This window comes from Hyla sarda, unplaced genomic scaffold, assembly GCF_029499605.1.
Source record: "Hyla sarda isolate aHylSar1 unplaced genomic scaffold, aHylSar1.hap1 scaffold_1185, whole genome shotgun sequence".
Classification (NCBI taxonomy): Eukaryota; Metazoa; Chordata; class Amphibia; order Anura; family Hylidae; genus Hyla; species Hyla sarda.
Window position 1 is genome coordinate 5,335 of NW_026607808.1, and position 17,628 is coordinate 22,962.

At 47.7% G+C, this 17,628-nt stretch overlaps 6 non-coding genes and 1 pseudogene across 6 annotated transcripts; all 7 read right to left on the reverse strand.

The window, feature by feature from the left end:
- Nucleotides 1–2,114: 2,114 nt before the first annotated feature.
- Nucleotides 2,115–2,284, reverse strand: LOC130302912 (U2 spliceosomal RNA; annotated as a pseudogene).
- A 2,088-nt stretch (nt 2,285–4,372) lies between these two features.
- On the reverse strand, nt 4,373–4,563 carry LOC130302864 (U2 spliceosomal RNA). The gene has a single exon (XR_008853008.1). It is a non-coding gene; the product is annotated as a U2 spliceosomal RNA (small nuclear RNA).
- Nucleotides 4,564–6,654: 2,091 nt separating this feature from the next.
- LOC130302904 (U2 spliceosomal RNA) lies at nt 6,655–6,845 on the reverse strand. The gene has a single exon (XR_008853048.1). It is a non-coding gene; the product is annotated as a U2 spliceosomal RNA (small nuclear RNA).
- A 2,089-nt stretch (nt 6,846–8,934) lies between these two features.
- On the reverse strand, nt 8,935–9,125 carry LOC130302875 (U2 spliceosomal RNA). The gene has a single exon (XR_008853019.1). It is a non-coding gene; the product is annotated as a U2 spliceosomal RNA (small nuclear RNA).
- Nucleotides 9,126–11,209: 2,084 nt separating this feature from the next.
- Nucleotides 11,210–11,400, reverse strand: LOC130302887 (U2 spliceosomal RNA). Its single transcript, XR_008853030.1, has one exon. It is a non-coding gene; the product is annotated as a U2 spliceosomal RNA (small nuclear RNA).
- A 2,084-nt stretch (nt 11,401–13,484) lies between these two features.
- On the reverse strand, nt 13,485–13,675 carry LOC130302898 (U2 spliceosomal RNA). Its single transcript, XR_008853043.1, has one exon. It is a non-coding gene; the product is annotated as a U2 spliceosomal RNA (small nuclear RNA).
- Nucleotides 13,676–15,753: 2,078 nt separating this feature from the next.
- On the reverse strand, nt 15,754–15,944 carry LOC130302910 (U2 spliceosomal RNA). The gene has a single exon (XR_008853053.1). It is a non-coding gene; the product is annotated as a U2 spliceosomal RNA (small nuclear RNA).
- Nucleotides 15,945–17,628: the final 1,684 nt, after the last annotated feature.

Here is a 17,628-nt window from a genome sequence, read left to right on the forward strand (position 1 = left end):
GAGAGGTTAGTTCTGATACTAGTTACCAGTCTGGTCGGACGGGTCCTCTTCTCTGGCGCCTGTCGGCTCCTGTGGCTTCTCGTAGCGCCCTTCCAAGAACTCGTCGTAGACCGTGTTGGACGGAGTGTCCAGGATTTTCTTAACCTCTGGGTCCTGCAGCAGCTCCTCCATAGATTGAGCTTGGACTGGCTCTGCTTGGACCTGCTCCACTTGGGCCTGCTCCATCACCTCCTCTCCTTCTGAAGCTTCAAGGCTCTCGCAGACCTGCTCCATCTCCTCCTCCTCATCTGAAGCTTGAGGGGTCTCGCAGGTCTCGATTATCTTTCTTTTGTGGGACTCTTCTGATACGTTGTCCCTTCCTTTCCTCTTCCTCTGTATGGTACCTGGGGGAGGAAGCACAGGAAAGTCCTCTGAAGGGCGGGCACCAGCAGCTGGAGGGGGGTTAGGTGCTGCTGGGCCAGGAGAGAAAGGAGGCTGGGTGGGGCGGGGGGCAGGAGAGAGTGCCCGGGCAGGGGAGGACGGGGCAGGGGTGGGCCGGGCAGGGGAGGACGGGGCAGGGGTGGGCCGGGCAGGGGAGGACGGGGCAGGGGTGGGCCGGGGTGGGGTACGGGGGGCAGGGGTGGGCCGGGGTGGGGTACGGGGGGCAGGGGTGGGGCGGGATGGGGCAGGAGGGGCGGGGGTGGGACGGGATGGGGCAGGGGTGGGACGGGATGGGGCAGGGGTGGGACGGGATGGGGCAGGACGGGATGGGGCAGGGGATGGGGCGGGAGGGGCAGGGGATGGGGCGGGAGGGGCAGGGGATGGGGCGGGAGGGGCAGGGGAGGGGCGGGACGGGGCAGGGGTGGTGGCTTTCGCCTTCTTACCCTCCTTGGTCGGCTTGGCCATCCGTGGTGTTGGCTCCGGAGCTGGGGCTGGCTTCGGTGCTCTCGCTGCCACAGATGCCCATGTTCTCTCCCTCTGGGGGCAGTCCTTGTAGCTGTGGGCTGCCAGTCCGCAGAGGTTGCAGGTCTTGCTCTTGGGGCAGTCCTTGGTCGTGTGACCTGTCACACGGCAATACCTGCAGGCATCCTCCGTACAGTCCTTGCCCTCGTGGCCCATCTTGCCACATCTCCTGCAGGTCTGCGGCATGTCCGGGTAGAAGATAAGTCCTGTGGAGTTGCCCAAGGAAAATGTCGTTGGCAGGTGCTGTAGTCCGTCTGGAGAAGCAGGGTTCTTGTTGAGTCTGACGACCACAGACCACTTGCAGGTCCAGTATCCGAGTGAGTTCAGGATGCGGGTGGGCTCCCTCACCACGGTGCAGAAGCGCTTCAGGAAGGTCGAGATGTCCGTGCCTGGGGTGTGTGGGTTCCGCATTGAGACCGTCACCCGCCTCTCCTCTCTTTGAATAAGGCAGTTGCCCACAAAGCGAGAGAAAGGGGATTCGGGACTCGCCGCTTTCACCACCTCCCAGTATCTTCTACAGGTCCCAATGGTGGCAAAGGTGATGTAGAAGATTCCCGAAAAGAAGGTTGCTATTCCCAGGGTGTCAGCCGTGGGGAAGCCTTGATCCGCCAGCATCTTCTTGCAGAACACGTCGTGGGACATGTCCGGCACCCTTCCGTCCACGGGCTTGAGCTTCAAGGCAACAGTCTGCCTCATCCAGGGCTCCAGGGTTGGAGCTTCCAGGTTAGGAATTCTGCCGCCCTTCTGCCTTGCCGTGCCGTGGTGGAGGTTGAAGCTTGCTGTGGTTGGGGCTGGACCTCCAGGCCTTGCCCTGCAGCCTCCTGGGTGGACTTGCTGGTTGAGGCCATGGCTTCTTCCAGCAGGCTCTTTTCCGCTTCCTTGCTTGCTTGTGGAGAGAGGCTTCGCAAAGTCTTCTTTCCCGGGTGGGAGGAGCTATGCAGATCCGGTCCCGGTGGGAGGAGCTATGCAAATCCTTCTCCAGAGGCAGCGAGTTTCTTCGAAAAGATTCTGCGCCGCCTTCCTCTTCGCCGCTGTTCCGGAATTCACCGCCGATTCCCTTCTTCCAGGTTCTTCGTCGGCTTCTTCCGGAGCTGCAGTCTTCAAGATCTTCTCCTTCTTCAGATGTTCCGAGGCAGGCAGGAGACGATCTTCAGGTGGTATGCTCTAGAGAAATGCGGTTCTAATAAGAACGAAAAGTACTGCAATCGTACTACGCAAAATCTCTACCACAATGCTTGGAGTTCTTCAGACCGTAGCGATCATGGTATCTCCCCTGCCAGGTAATCTGTTCTGATAAGAACAGATACTACACTTGATCTTAGCCAAAAGGCCGAGAAGCGATAACCGTGAAAGGGGCGGGCCCAACAAGGTCCCCTTCATGGGCACTATCACTGCTTGCTGTCAGGGAGGCTGCCAGACAATTTTCCATGCACACTCTGGGCTGGGGGGCAGTCAACCACCAGTACACACAGCAGAACCTAAACCCATACCATTATTGCTAAGCAGCAAGACAGGGGCCCATTGCACTCCCACGGGGCCTTTTTAAATGCAATCCATAACCCGGATTTGCCAGGAACCCTTCTTACTCCTCCTACTTGCATGTGACACTGGGCTTAGGATCTGCATAGGAAACACACACACAAGCACACACCTACCTTTGTTGCCTGCAGATGCCTCCTTGGCTGTCCCCAAACGGTATCAAACCAACACCCACGGGAAGCTGTAAGCATAGAGGACATGCCTGCACCCCATTGGACTTACCTGTGTGGGTTAAATCCGGGTTATTTGACAACCTATGGCGGTGATGGTTCTGCTCAGGCAGAGCAGTGCTGATGCTCCTCATAAAGCTGTCGCTGCTGTGAAGGTTCTAGGTGACATCACAAATCCCTATGGTTACATACACAACAAAGCTGGGTTGTTGTTGTTTACACTCTGCAAGGCCTGTGGAAGTGAGTGACATCATAGCACTGTAGTTCTGAGGGTTCAAGATGGATGCAACAATCTCCTGTTGCTTCTATGAAGGCCGTAATAGACGACATCACCAAACAGCTCCATAGTCACATACACAGCAAAGGAGAGATGTTGTTTACACCTAGTGATGTCAGTGGTATTGAGTGACATCACAGCACAGTGCTAAGGCTCCTGGGCCTGGACACAGCAGCGGCTGCAATATCTCAACGGAGAATACGTTTATATCTATGTGTGTGTGTGCGCATATATATATATATATATATATATATATATATATATATATATATATTTCTCCGCCGAAATCACTTTTAAACCCATTTCCACCTTTTTTTCCCTTCTCTTCCTCTTACTTTTTTTTCACGTTTTTTTACGTTTTTCTCCTTTTCGCCTCTTTTCTGGGCGTATTATTCTTCTTTTTCTTCTTTTTTTTCGTCTAATGCATACCCCATCAGTGCAGCAATGCTTATTCAATACCGCCAGCAGATGGAGACACTGGGGGATAATTTTCTAAGGATTTATACTGATTTTTCCTGTCTGAATTTGTCGTACAGAAAGTTGCAGGCCAAATATGTGTGACATTTCTGCGACTTTAGCTTCTAGAGCATTTTTACAACATTATACATAGGTGCTGAATACATAAAAAGCGACTGTTCAGCGACAGACAAGTCGCATCGGCTGAAAGTAGGCCAGAATGTCAGTCCATGTTGGAGCAGGTTTAGATACAGTCTAAAGCATAGATCTCAAAGTCTGTGCACAGAATTTAGCAAGGGCCTCGCACCTTCTGATGCATCAGGTAGGTGCACAATAGCATAGCCTAACCCTCTGTACTTTGGTCTATATTGATGCGGGACATAGACAGCCAGCTGATGACCAATCCATTAGTGCAATGGATGGCTGGAAGCATTTGTCTTTGCCTTTGCAATACCACAGAAGCAATGCATGGTCAATGTACAGCAATGACACACCTGTGTGAACAGCCAGGAGACCCCCCCCCCCATGTTATGTTACATAGTTACATAGTTAGTACGGTCGAAAAAAGACATATGTCCATCAAGTTCAACCAGGGAATTAAGGGGTAGGGGTGTGGCGCGATATTGGGGAAGGGATGAGATTTTATATTTCTTCATAAGCATTAATCTTATTTTGTCAATTAGGAACATTCAGCACCCACCCGCTATCAAGGCAGCTGCCTATCATGTCATGCCCTACCTGCACAGGTGTGCTGGCTACTCAAATGATCCAATTAAGGAGGCCATTTAGTCAGCAGCAGCAGAAGTCCTGTGCCTGGACGCTCCAACAGGGGCCAGACACAAGCAGAAGCAGAAGCAGCAGAAGCAGCAGCAGCACCACCTTTTGTTTTTTGGCTGCAGCAGCAGCAAGGCCCACAGGGCTGGCTAGCTGGCTAGCCAGCAAGCAGGTAGCAATGAAAGTAGGAATCTTTCTTTTTAACCCTGTAAGGGGGTGGTGCACTGTACCCGAAGATACTGCCATATCGGGTCAATGCATAGGGCGACGGAAGCAAGCTTCGAAATCGGCCCCCGTTCTCAAAAATCCATTTAATATATGGTCCCCAGATAGGGGACGTATCAGATATTAAACTGATAAGAACAGATACTACACTTGATCTTAGCCAAAAGGCCGAGAAGCGATAACCGTGAAAGGGGCGGGCCCAACAAGGTCCCCTTCATGGGCACTATCACTGCTTGCTGTCAGGGAGGCTGCCAGACAATTTTCCATGCACACTCTGGGCTGGGGGGCAGTCAACCACCAGTACACACAGCAGAACCTAAACCCATACCATTATTGCTAAGCAGCAAGACAGGGGCCCATTGCACTCCCACGGGGCCTTTTTAAATGCAATCCATAACCCGGATTTGCCAGGAACCCTTCTTACTCCTCCTACTTGCATGTGACACTGGGCTTAGGATCTGCATAGGAAACACACACACAAGCACACACCTACCTTTGTTGCCTGCAGATGCCTCCTTGGCTGTCCCCAAACGGTATCAAACCAACACCCACGGGAAGCTGTAAGCATAGAGGACATGCCTGCACCCCATTGGACTTACCTGTGTGGGTTAAATCCGGGTTATTTGACAACCTATGGCGGTGATGGTTCTGCTCAGGCAGAGCAGTGCTGATGCTCCTCATAAAGCTGTCGCTGCTGTGAAGGTTCTAGGTGACATCACAAATCCCTATGGTTACATACACAACAAAGCTGGGTTGTTGTTGTTTACACTCTGCAAGGCCTGTGGAAGTGAGTGACATCATAGCACTGTAGTTCTGAGGGTTCAAGATGGATGCAACAATCTCCTGTTGCTTCTATGAAGGCCGTAATAGACGACATCACCAAACAGCTCCATAGTCACATACACAGCAAAGGAGAGATGTTGTTTACACCTAGTGATGTCAGTGGTATTGAGTGACATCACAGCACAGTGCTAAGGCTCCTGGGCCTGGACACAGCAGCGGCTGCAATATCTCAACGGAGAATACGTTTATATCTATGTGTGTGTGTGCGCATATATATATATATATATATATATATATATATATATATATATATATATTTCTCCGCCGAAATCACTTTTAAACCCATTTCCACCTTTTTTTCCCTTCTCTTCCTCTTACTTTTTTTTCACGTTTTTTTACGTTTTTCTCCTTTTCGCCTCTTTTCTGGGCGTATTATTCTTCTTTTTCTTCTTTTTTTTCGTCTAATGCATACCCCATCAGTGCAGCAATGCTTATTCAATACCGCCAGCAGATGGAGACACTGGGGGATAATTTTCTAAGGATTTATACTGATTTTTCCTGTCTGAATTTGTCGCACAGAAAGTTGCAGGCCAAATATGTGTGACATTTCTGCGACTTTAGCTTCTAGAGCATTTTTACAACATTATACATAGGTGCTGAATACATAAAAAGCGACTGTTCAGCGACAGACAAGTCGCATCGGCTGAAAGTAGGCCAGAATGTCAGTCCATGTTGGAGCAGGTTTAGATACAGTCTAAAGCATAGATCTCAAAGTCTGTGCACAGAATTTAGCAAGGGCCTCGCACCTTCTGATGCATCAGGTAGGTGCACAATAGCATAGCCTAACCCTCTGTACTTTGGTCTATATTGATGCGGGACATAGACAGCCAGCTGATGACCAATCCATTAGTGCAATGGATGGCTGGAAGCATTTGTCTTTGCCTTTGCAATACCACAGAAGCAATGCATGGTCAATGTACAGCAATGACACACCTGTGTGAACAGCCAGGAGACCCCCCCCCCCCATGTTATGTTACATAGTTACATAGTTAGTACGGTCGAAAAAAGACATATGTCCATCAAGTTCAACCAGGGAATTAAGGGGTAGGGGTGTGGCGCGATATTGGGGAAGGGATGAGATTTTATATTTCTTCATAAGCATTAATCTTATTTTGTCAATTAGGAACATTCAGCACCCACCCGCTATCAAGGCAGCTGCCTATCATGTCATGCCCTACCTGCACAGGTGTGCTGGCTACTCAAATGATCCAATTAAGGAGGCCATTTAGTCAGCAGCAGCAGAAGTCCTGTGCCTGGACGCTCCAACAGGGGCCAGACACAAGCAGAAGCAGAAGCAGCAGAAGCAGCAGCAGCACCACCTTTTGTTTTTTGGCTGCAGCAGCAGCAAGGCCCACAGGGCTGGCTAGCTGGCTAGCCAGCAAGCAGGTAGCAATGAAAGTAGGAATCTTTCTTTTTAACCCTGTAAGGGGGTGGTGCACTGTACCCGAAGATACTGCCATATCGGGTCAATGCATAGGGCGACGGAAGCAATCTTCGAAATCGGCCCCCGTTCTCAAAAATCCATTTAATATATGGTCCCCAGATAGGGGACGTATCAGATATTAAACTGATAAGAACAGATACTACACTTGATCTTAGCCAAAAGGCCGAGAAGCGATAACCGTGAAAGGGGCGGGCCCAACAAGGTCCCCTTCATGGGCACTATCACTGCTTGCTGTCAGGGAGGCTGCCAGACAATTTTCCATGCACACTCTGGGCTGTCGGGCAGTCAACCACCAGTACACACAGCAGAACCTAAACCCATACCATTATTGCTAAGCAGCAAGACAGGGGCCCATTGCACTCCCACGGGGCCTTTTTAAATGCAATCCATAACCCGGATTTGCCAGGAACCCTTCTTACTCCTCCTACTTGCATGTGACACTGGGCTTAGGATCTGCATAGGAAACACACACACAAGCACACACCTACCTTTGTTGCCTGCAGATGCCTCCTTGGCTGTCCCCAAACGGTATCAAACCAACACCCACGGGAAGCTGTAAGCATAGAGGACATGCCTGCACCCCATTGGACTTACCTGTGTGGGTTAAATCCGGGTTATTTGACAACCTATGGCGGTGATGGTTCTGCTCAGGCAGAGCAGTGCTGATGCTCCTCATAAAGCTGTCGCTGCTGTGAAGGTTCTAGGTGACATCACAAATCCCTATGGTTACATACACAACAAAGCTGGGTTGTTGTTGTTTACACTCTGCAAGGCCTGTGGAAGTGAGTGACATCATAGCACTGTAGTTCTGAGGGTTCAAGATGGATGCAACAATCTCCTGTTGCTTCTATGAAGGCCGTAATAGACGACATCACCAAACAGCTCCATAGTCACATACACAGCAAAGGAGAGATGTTGTTTACACCTAGTGATGTCAGTGGTATTGAGTGACATCACAGCACAGTGCTAAGGCTCCTGGGCCTGGACACAGCAGCGGCTGCAATATCTCAACGGAGAATACGTTTATATCTATGTGTGTGTGTGCGCATATATATATATATATATATATATATATATATATATATATATATATATATTTCTCCGCCGAAATCACTTTTAAACCCATTTCCACCTTTTTTTCCCTTCTCTTCCTCTTACTTTTTTTTCACGTTTTTTTACGTTTTTCTCCTTTTCGCCTCTTTTCTGGGCGTATTATTCTTCTTTTTCTTCTTTTTTTTCGTCTAATGCATACCCCATCAGTGCAGCAATGCTTATTCAATACCGCCAGCAGATGGAGACACTGGGGGATAATTTTCTAAGGATTTATACTGATTTTTCCTGTCTGACTTTGTCGCACAGAAAGTTGCAGGCCAAATATGTGTGACATTTCTGCGACTTTAGCTTCTAGAGCATTTTTACAACATTATACATAGGTGCTGAATACATAAAAAGCGACTGTTCAGCGACAGACAAGTCGCATCGGCTGAAAGTAGGCCAGAATGTCAGTCCATGTTGGAGCAGGTTTAGATACAGTCTAAAGTATAGATCTCAAAGTCTGTGCACAGAATTTAGCAAGGGCCTCGCACCTTCTGATGCATCAGGTAGGTGCACAATAGCATAGCCTAACCCTCTGTACTTTGGTCTATATTGATGCGGGACATAGACAGCCAGCTGATGACCAATCCATTAGTGCAATGGATGGCTGGAAGCATTTGTCTTTGCCTTTGCAATACCACAGAAGCAATGCATGGTCAATGTACAGCAATGACACACCTGTGTGAACAGCCAGGAGACCCCCCCCCCCATGTTATGTTACATAGTTACATAGTTAGTACGGTCGAAAAAAGACATATGTCCATCAAGTTCAACCAGGGAATTAAGGGGTAGGGGTGTGGCGCGATATTGGGGAAGGGATGAGATTTTATATTTCTTCATAAGCATTAATCTTATTTTGTCAATTAGGAACATTCAGCACCCACCCGCTATCAAGGCAGCTGCCTATCATGTCATGCCCTACCTGCACAGGTGTGCTGGCTACTCAAATGATCCAATTAAGGAGGCCATTTAGTCAGCAGCAGCAGAAGTCCTGTGCCTGGACGCTCCAACAGCGGCCAGACACAAGCAGAAGCAGCAGAAGCAGCAGCAGCAGCACCACCTTTTGTTTTTTGGCTGCAGCAGCAGCAAGGCCCACAGGGCTGGCTAGCTGGCTAGCCAGCAAGCAGGTAGCAATGAAAGTAGGAATCTTTCTTTTTAACCCTGTAAGGGGGTGGTGCACTGTACCCGAAGATACTGCCATATCGGGTCAATGCATAGGGCGACGGAAGCAAGCTTCGAAATCGGCCCCCGTTCTCAAAAATCCATTTAATATATGGTCCCCAGATAGGGGACGTATCAGATATTAAACTGATAAGAACAGATACTACACTTGATCTTAGCCAAAAGGCCGAGAAGCGATAACCGTGAAAGGGGCGGGCCCAACAAGGTCCCCTTCATGGGCACTATCACTGCTTGCTGTCAGGGAGGCTGCCAGACAATTTTCCATGCACACTCTGGGCTGGGGGGCAGTCAACCACCAGTACACACAGCAGAACCTAAACCCATACCATTATTGCTAAGCAGCAAGACAGGGGCCCATTGCACTCCCACGGGGCCTTTTTAAATGCAATCCATAACCCGGATTTGCCAGGAACCCTTCTTACTCCTCCTACTTGCATGTGACACTGGGCTTAGGATCTGCATAGGAAACACACACACAAGCACACACCTACCTTTGTTGCCTGCAGATGCCTCCTTGGCTGTCCCCAAACGGTATCAAACCAACACCCACGGGAAGCTGTAAGCATAGAGGACATGCCTGCACCCCATTGGACTTACCTGTGTGGGTTAAACCCGGGTTATTTGACAACCTATGGCGGTGATGGTTCTGCTCAGGCAGAGCAGTGCTGATGCTCCTCATAAAGCTGTCGCTGCTGTGAAGGTTCTAGGTGACATCACAAATCCCTTTGGTTACATACACAACAAAGCTGGGTTGTTGTTGTTTACACTCTGCAAGGCCTGTGGAAGTGAGTGACATCATAGCACTGTAGTTCTGAGGGCTCTAGATGGATGCAACAATCTCCTGTTGCTTCTATGAAGGCCATAATAGACGACATCACCAAACAGCTCCATAGTCACATACACAGCAAAGGAGAGATGTTGTTTACACCTAGTGATGTCAGTGGTATTGAGTGACATCACAGCACAGTGCTAAGGCTCCTGGGCCTGGACACAGCAGCGGCTGCAATATCTCAACGGAGAATACGTTTATATATATGTGTGTGTGTGCGCATATATATATATATATATATATATATATATATATATATATATATATTTCTCCGCCGAAATCACTTTTAAACCCATTTCCACCTTTTTTTCCCTTCTCTTCCTCTTACTTTTTTTTCACGTTTTTTTACGTTTTTCTCCTTTTCGCCTCTTTTCTGGGCGTATTATTCTTCTTTTTCTTCTTTTTTTTCGTCTAATGCATACCCCATCAGTGCAGCAATGCTTATTCAATACCGCCAGCAGATGGAGACACTGGGGGATAATTTTCTAAGGATTTATACTGATTTTTCCTGTCTGAATTTGTCGCACAGAAAGTTGCAGGCCAAATATGTGTGACATTTCTGCGACTTTAGCTTCTAGAGCATTTTTACAACATTATACATAGGTGCTGAATACATAAAAAGCGAATGTTCAGCGACAGACAAGTCGCATCGGCTGAAAGTAGGCCAGAATGTCAGTCCATGTTGGAGCAGGTTTAGATACAGTCTAAAGTATAGATCTCAAAGTCTGTGCACAGAATTTAGCAAGGGCCTCGCACCTTCTGATGCATCAGGTAGGTGCACAATAGCATAGCCTAACCCTCTGTACTTTGGTCTATATTGATGCGGGACATAGACAGCCAGCTGATGACCAATCCATTAGTGCAATGGATGGCTGGAAGCATTTGTCTTTGCCTTTGCAATACCACAGAAGCAATGCATGGTCAATGTACAGCAATGACACACCTGTGTGAACAGCCAGGAGACCCCCCCCCCATGTTATGTTACATAGTTACATAGTTAGTACGGTCGAAAAAAGACATATGTCCATCAAGTTCAACCAGGGAATTAAGGGGTAGGGGTGTGGCGCGATATTGGGGAAGGGATGAGATTTTATATTTCTTCATAAGCATTAATCTTATTTTGTCAATTAGGAACATTCAGCACCCACCCGCTATCAAGGCAGCTGCCTATCATGTCATGCCCTACCTGCACAGGTGTGCTGGCTACTCAAATGATCCAATTAAGGAGGCCATTTAGTCAGCAGCAGCAGAAGTCCTGTGCCTGGACGCTCCAACAGCGGCCAGACACAAGCAGAAGCAGCAGAAGCAGCAGCAGCAGCACCACCTTTTGTTTTTTGGCTGCAGCAGCAGCAAGGCCCACAGGGCTGGCTAGCTGGCTAGCCAGCAAGCAGGTAGCAATGAAAGTAGGAATCTTTCTTTTTAACCCTGTAAGGGGGTGGTGCACTGTACCCGAAGATACTGCCATATCGGGTCAATGCATAGGGCGACGGAAGCAAGCTTCGAAATCGGCCCCCGTTCTCAAAAATCCATTTAATATATGGTCCCCAGATAGGGGACGTATCAGATATTAAACTGATAAGAACAGATACTACACTTGATCTTAGCCAAAAGGCCGAGAAGCGATAACCGTGAAAGGGGCGGGCCCAACAAGGTCCCCTTCATGGGCACTATCACTGCTTGCTGTCAGGGAGGCTGCCAGACAATTTTCCATGCACACTCTGGGCTGGGGGGCAGTCAACCACCAGTACACACAGCAGAACCTAAACCCATACCATTATTGCTAAGCAGCAAGACAGGGGTCCATTGCACTCCCACGGGGCCTTTTTAAATGCAATCCATAACCCGGATTTGCCAGGAACCCTTCTTACTCCTCCTACTTGCATGTGACACTGGGCTTAGGATCTGCATAGGAAACACACACACAAGCACACACCTACCTTTGTTGCCTGCAGATGCCTCCTTGGCTGTCCCCAAACGGTATCAAACCAACACCCACGGGAAGCTGTAAGCATAGAGGACATGCCTGCACCCCATTGGACTTACCTGTGTGGGTTAAACCCGGGTTATTTGACAACCTATGGCGGTGATGGTTCTGCTCAGGCAGAGCAGTGCTGATGCTCCTCATAAAGCTGTCGCTGCTGTGAAGGTTCTAGGTGACATCACAAATCCCTATGGTTACATACACAACAAAGCTGGGTTGTTGTTGTTTACACTCTGCAAGGCCTGTGGAAGTGAGTGACATCATAGCACTGTAGTTCTGAGGGTTCTAGATGGATGCAACAATCTCCTGTTGCTTCTATGAAGGCCATAATAGACGACATCACCAAACAGCTCCATAGTCACATACACAGCAAAGGAGAGATGTTGTTTACACCTAGTGATGTCAGTGGTATTGAGTGACATCACAGCACAGTGCTAAGGCTCCTGGGCCTGGACACAGCAGCGGCTGCAATATCTCAACGGAGAATACGTTTATATATATGTGTGTGTGTGCGCGTATATATATATATATATATATATATATATATATATATATATATATTTCTCCGCCGAAATCACTTTTAAACCCATTTCCACCTTTTTTTCCCTTCTCTTCCTCTTACTTTTTTTTCACGTTTTTTTACGTTTTTCTCCTTTTCGCCTCTTTTCTGGGCGTATTATTCTTCTTTTTCTTCTTTTTTTTCGTCTAATGCATACCCCATCAGTGCAGCAATGCTTATTCAATACCGCCAGCAGATGGAGACACTGGGGGATAATTTTCTAAGGATTTATACTGATTTTTCCTGTCTGAATTTGTCGCACAGAAAGTTGCAGGCCAAATATGTGTGACATTTCTGCGACTTTAGCTTCTAGAGCATTTTTACAACATTATACATAGGTGCTGAATACATAAAAAGCGACTGTTCAGCGACAGACAAGTCGCATCGGCTGAAAGTAGGCCAGAATGTCAGTCCATGTTGGAGCAGGTTTAGATACAGTCTAAAGTATAGATCTCAAAGTCTGTGCACAGAATTTAGCAAGGGCCTCGCACCTTCTGATGCATCAGGTAGGTGCACAATAGCATAGCCTAACCCTCTGTACTTTGGTCTATATTGATGCGGGACATAGACAGCCAGCTGATGACCAATCCATTAGTGCAATGGATGGCTGGAAGCATTTGTCTTTGCCTTTGCAATACCACAGAAGCAATGCATGGTCAATGTACAGCAATGACACACCTGTGTGAACAGCCAGGAGACCCCCCCCCCATGTTATGTTACATAGTTACATAGTTAGTACGGTCGAAAAAAGACATATGTCCATCAAGTTCAACCAGGGAATTAAGGGGTAGGGGTGTGGCGCGATATTGGGGAAGGGATGAGATTTTATATTTCTTCATAAGCATTAATCTTATTTTGTCAATTAGGAACATTCAGCACCCACCCGCTATCAAGGCAGCTGCCTATCATGTCATGCCCTACCTGCACAGGTGTGCTGGCTACTCAAATGATCCAATTAAGGAGGCCATTTAGTCAGCAGCAGCAGAAGTCCTGTGCCTGGACGCTCCAACAGCGGCCAGACACAAGCAGAAGCAGCAGAAGCAGCAGCAGCAGCACCACCTTTTGTTTTTTGGCTGCAGCAGCAGCAAGGCCCACAGGGCTGGCTAGCTGGCTAGCCAGCAAGCAGGTAGCAATGAAAGTAGGAATCTTTCTTTTTAACCCTGTAAGGGGGTGGTGCACTGTACCCGAAGATACTGCCATATCGGGTCAATGCATAGGGCGACGGAAGCAAGCTTCGAAATCGGCCCCCGTTCTCAAAAATCCATTTAATATATGGTCCCCAGATAGGGGACGTATCAGATATTAAACTGATAAGAACAGATACTACACTTGATCTTAGCCAAAAGGCCGAGAAGCGATAACCGTGAAAGGGGCGGGCCCAACAAGGTCCCCTTCATGGGCACTATCACTGCTTGCTGTCAGGGAGGCTGCCAGACAATTTTCCATGCACACTCTGGGCTGGGGGGCAGTCAACCACCAGTACACACAGCAGAACCTAAACCCATACCATTATTGCTAAGCAGCAAGACAGGGGCCCATTGCACTCCCACGGGGCCTTTTTAAATGCAATCCATAACCCGGATTTGCCAGGAACCCTTCTTACTCCTCCTACTTGCATGTGACACTGGGCTTAGGATCTGCATAGGAAACACACACACAAGCACACACCTACCTTTGTTGCCTGCAGATGCCTCCTTGGCTGTCCCCAAACGGTATCAAACCAACACCCACGGGAAGCTGTAAGCATAGAGGACATGCCTGCACCCCATTGGACTTACCTGTGTGGGTTAAACCCGGGTTATTTGACAACCTATGGCGGTGATGGTTCTGCTCAGGCAGAGCAGTGCTGATGCTCCTCATAAAGCTGTCGCTGCTGTGAAGGTTCTAGGTGACATCACAAATCCCTATGGTTACATACACAACAAAGCTGGGTTGTTGTTGTTTACACTCTGCAAGGCCTGTGGAAGTGAGTGACATCATAGCACTGTAGTTCTGAGGGTTCTAGATGGATGCAACAATCTCCTGTTGCTTCTATGAAGGCCATAATAGACGACATCACCAAACAGCTCCATAGTCACATACACAGCAAAGGAGAGATGTTGTTTACACCTAGTGATGTCAGTGGTATTGAGTGACATCACAGCACAGTGCTAAGGCTCCTGGGCCTGGACACAGCAGCGGCTGCAATATCTCAACGGAGAATACGTTTATATATATGTGTGTGTGTGCGCGTATATATATATATATATATATATATATATATATATATATTTCTCCGCCGAAATCACTTTTAAACCCATTTCCACCTTTTTTTCCCTTCTCTTCCTCTTACTTTTTTTTCACGTTTTTTTACGTTTTTCTCCTTTTCGCCTCTTTTCTGGGCGTATTATTCTTCTTTTTCTTCTTTTTTTTCGTCTAATGCATACCCCATCAGTGCAGCAATGCTTATTCAATACCGCCAGCAGATGGAGACACTGGGGGATAATTTTCTAAGGATTTATACTGATTTTTCCTGTCTGACTTTGTCGCACAGAAAGTTGCAGGCCAAATATGTGTGACATTTCTGCGACTTTAGCTTCTAGAGCATTTTTACAACATTATACATAGGTGCTGAATACATAAAAAGCGACTGTTCAGCGACAGACAAGTCGCATCGGCTGAAAGTAGGCCAGAATGTCAGTCCATGTTGGAGCAGGTTTAGATACAGTCTAAAGTATAGATCTCAAAGTCTGTGCACAGAATTTAGCAAGGGCCTCGCACCTTCTGATGCATCAGGTAGGTGCACAATAGCATAGCCTAACCCTCTGTACTTTGGTCTATATTGATGCGGGACATAGACAGCCAGCTGATGACCAATCCATTAGTGCAATGGATGGCTGGAAGCATTTGTCTTTGCCTTTGCAATACCACAGAAGCAATGCATGGTCAATGTACAGCAATGACACACCTGTGTGAACAGCCAGGAGACCCCCCCCCCATGTTATGTTACATAGTTACATAGTTAGTACGGTCGAAAAAAGACATATGTCCATCAAGTTCAACCAGGGAATTAAGGGGTAGGGGTGTGGCGCGATATTGGGGAAGGGATGAGATTTTATATTTCTTCATAAGCATTAATCTTATTTTGTCAATTAGGAACATTCAGCACCCACCCGCTATCAAGGCAGCTGCCTATCATGTCATGCCCTACCTGCACAGGTGTGCTGGCTACTCAAATGATCCAATTAAGGAGGCCATTTAGTCAGCAGCAGCAGAAGTCCTGTGCCTGGACGCTCCAACAGCGGCCAGACACAAGCAGAAGCAGCAGAAGCAGCAGCAGCAGCACCACCTTTTGTTTTTTGGCTGCAGCAGCAGCAAGGCCCACAGGGCTGGCTAGCTGGCTAGCCAGCAAGCAGGTAGCAATGAAAGTAGGAATCTTTCTTTTTAACCCTGTAAGGGGGTGGTGCACTGTACCCGAAGATACTGCCATATCGGGTCAATGCATAGGGCGACGGAAGCAAGCTTCGAAATCGGCCCCCGTTCTCAAAAATCCATTTAATATATGGTCCCCAGATAGGGGACGTATCAGATATTAAACTGATAAGAACAGATACTACACTTGATCTTAGCCAAAAGGCCGAGAAGCGATAACCGTGAAAGGGGCGGGCCCAACAAGGTCCCCTTCATGGGCACTATCACTGCTTGCTGTCAGGGAGGCTGCCAGACAATTTTCCATGCACACTCTGGGCTGGGGGGCAGTCAACCACCAGTACACACAGCAGAACCTAAACCCATACCATTATTGCTAAGCAGCAAGACAGGGGCCCATTGCACTCCCACGGGGCCTTTTTAAATGCAATCCATAACCCGGATTTGCCAGGAACCCTTCTTACTCCTCCTACTTGCATGTGACACTGGGCTTAGGATCTGCATAGGAAACACACACACAAGCACACACCTACCTTTGTTGCCTGCAGATGCCTCCTTGGCTGTCCCCAAACGGTATCAAACCAACACCCACGGGAAGCTGTAAGCATAGAGGACATGCCTGCACCCCATTGGACTTACCTGTGTGGGTTAAACCCGGGTTATTTGACAACCTATGGCGGTGATGGTTCTGCTCAGGCAGAGCAGTGCTGATGCTCCTCATAAAGCTGTCGCTGCTGTGAAGGTTCTAGGTGACATCACAAATCCCTATGGTTACATACACAACAAAGCTGGGTTGTTGTTGTTTACACTCTGCAAGGCCTGTGGAAGTGAGTGACATCATAGCACTGTAGTTCTGAGGGTTCTAGATGGATGCAACAATCTCCTGTTGCTTCTATGAAGGCCATAATAGACGACATCACCAAACAGCTCCATAGTCACATACACAGCAAAGGAGAGATGTTGTTTACACCTAGTGATGTCAGTGGTATTGAGTGACATCACAGCACAGTGCTAAGGCTCCTGGGCCTGGACACAGCAGCAGCTGCAATATCTCAACGGAGAATACGTTTATATATATGTGTGTGTGTGCGCGTATATATATATATATATATATATATATATATATATATATATATATTTCTCCGCCGAAATCACTTTTAAACCCATTTCCACCTTTTTTTCCCTTCTCTTCCTCTTACTTTTTTTTCACGTTTTTTTACGTTTTTCTCCTTTTCGCCTCTTTTCTGGGCGTATTATTCTTCTTTTTCTTCTTTTTTTTCGTCTAATGCATACCCCATCAGTGCAGCAATGCTTATTCAATACCGCCAGCAGATGGAGACACTGGGGGATAATTTTCTAAGGATTTATACTGATTTTTCCTGTCTGAATTTGTCGCACAGAAAGTTGCAGGCCAAATATGTGTGACATTTCTGCGACTTTAGCTTCTAGAGCATTTTTACAACATTATACATAGGTGCTGAATACATAAAAAGCGACTGTTCAGCGACAGACAAGTCGCATCGGCTGAAAGTAGGCCAGAATGTCAGTCCATGTTGGAGCAGGTTTAGATACAGTCTAAAGTATAGATCTCAAAGTCTGTGCACAGAATTTAGCAAGGGCCTCGCACCTTCTGATGCATCAGGTAGGTGCACAATAGCATAGCCTAACCCTCTGTACTTTGGTCTATATTGATGCGGGACATAGACAGCCAGCTGATGACCAATCCATTAGTGCAATGGATGGCTGGAAGCATTTGTCTTTGCCTTTGCAATACCACAGAAGCAATGCATGGTCAATGTACAGCAATGACACACCTGTGTGAACAGCCAGGAGACCCCCCCCCCCATGTTATGTTACATAGTTACATAGTTAGTACGGTCGAAAAAAGACATATGTCCATCAAG